The sequence below is a fragment of the Solenopsis invicta genome, chromosome 7 (assembly GCF_016802725.1).
Source record: "Solenopsis invicta isolate M01_SB chromosome 7, UNIL_Sinv_3.0, whole genome shotgun sequence".
Classification (NCBI taxonomy): domain Eukaryota; kingdom Metazoa; phylum Arthropoda; class Insecta; order Hymenoptera; family Formicidae; genus Solenopsis; species Solenopsis invicta.
Window position 1 is genome coordinate 10,254,954 of NC_052670.1, and position 2,014 is coordinate 10,256,967.

Here is a 2,014-nt window from a genome sequence, read left to right on the forward strand (position 1 = left end):
TATTCTCAAATAAAAAAGTAGAAATGGTATCTAAGGGTCCGAATCTTTTGACATCTTCTGTTAAATGTAACAAGCCGTGAACGTTATATTTTTTTATATTGTGACGAAAAATGTAAAATAAAAATAATAATTTTCATAAAATGTAAACAATATGCATAAAAAAATATATTTATTTCTAAACGCTTTGACTTTTCAAATAAAATTGAAAATATATAGGTTAGTACACTTCCAAATAATTACGATACAAATGTAAAAAAATATATTTGTATGGACCGCAACAGTTTATAAGTATTTTTGTTTGCTCTGTCATTTTATGGAAAGACTCTTCATTGTTTACATCAGCCAGAATAATAGGTATGATTTCTAATAAGATACATATGCATTGTATGAGTGTTCAATAATAAATTTTGTAATAATAAACTCTAAATTTTAATGTACCATTATCTGAGGCAAATTCCTGAATAACTGCTTCTAAAGCTGCTTTTCTACGACCAGCAATACCGAACTTCAGGTTCTGATCCTTGCACATATGAATCGCATTTTTTACTAGCAGCTTTCCCGTATATCCAGTGGCACCAAAAATTACTATATCTAAACGATTCACCATTTTTCTGTAATCTATAGCAAAATAATCATTAATATTTCTTATAAATCAGTAATTTACAACGTAAAAACATAGTATTGTAGCATAGGCACTGTATATAGTACATTACAACCGGTTGATATTACATGCTCTCCTGCATAATACAAAGATATTAAATAATTAAATAGTAACAGTTACAAATTTGAAACAACACAAATAAAATAAAATAATTACAAATTTGTCCTGGCAAACAATGGCACGGTACGGTAGGATAAAATATTAAGAACTCCTTGATGCACATTTTTAAGTTTATCATCTTGTCAAGAATTTCCTTAATTGGTAATCTTCTATTTTTACCAATAATCTCGCTAATTTCCCTGATACATCTTTTTTGCCATTTAAAATTATTTGCTAAATAGAAAAGCGTTATCGCGATGGTAGTGGCGACTGATTCTTGGCCGGCCAGCATAAAAGTGCAACATTCCTTGATAATATCACGAGTATTATGATTGGCAAATTCTTGTTATTAATCATGTACTTGATCATGTACTCAAGTAAAGACGTTTTTCCAGCCGTACTATCTTAGTCGATAAGGGCACTGTTCTTTTGTAGACATTTGTGCATTTCCCCCATTTCTACAGCAAAACTCGATTAGATTTTTTTGATTGCGTTCTTTCGACCTCCCAGCTGCTGTCAAACGATAAATCCAATCCAAAAAATTAAAGTCATCAGTTATGACTGTAAATTTTAGTTAAGAAATGGACAAAAATATTTTTGTTTATTTTCAAATTTTTATGAAGAGTTTGGAAAAAAGTGGCATTTACTTTCATAATTCAAAAATGATTAAAAAAAGAATTAAGATTGCAATATATTCCTTAAATTAATTAACATTTACCAACAATATCTAAATTCTTATCAGTTCTCTTATAATTTATTTCTTATATTTCTTGTTAGTTTTCTTACATCCCAGAGAAAAATTGTTTAAATTGATGAATTTATTTCTTTAAACTTGGTTTTTTTAAGTTGTAGTGAAAATAACTTTGAGAAAAATAAAAATTTGATTTCAAGAAACGACGGTTTTAGTTTCTTGTATAGCAAATAAGTTATTTGTTCAAATTATTTATTTAATTTAAACAAATAATTTTTTTTTGCTCGAAAAAACTTTTTACTGGATGTTGTAATTTTATCGTGTTCTTTATTCTATTTAATTTAACGCTAAACTTATGTAAACTCCTACCTAACAGTCATAGCTTTTAACAGAAAAATCCATCGTCTCGTTACAAGATTTTACCGTCAATGTGAATAACGGATTAAACGGATTAAATTGTTCTTGACAGTTTCGCGGTATGAGCAGATCTAAGCCGGTGTTCATAGTCGATTCTTATATTTAAGATCATCTTAGGGATCATCTGAGAGCAGTATTAGCATTTT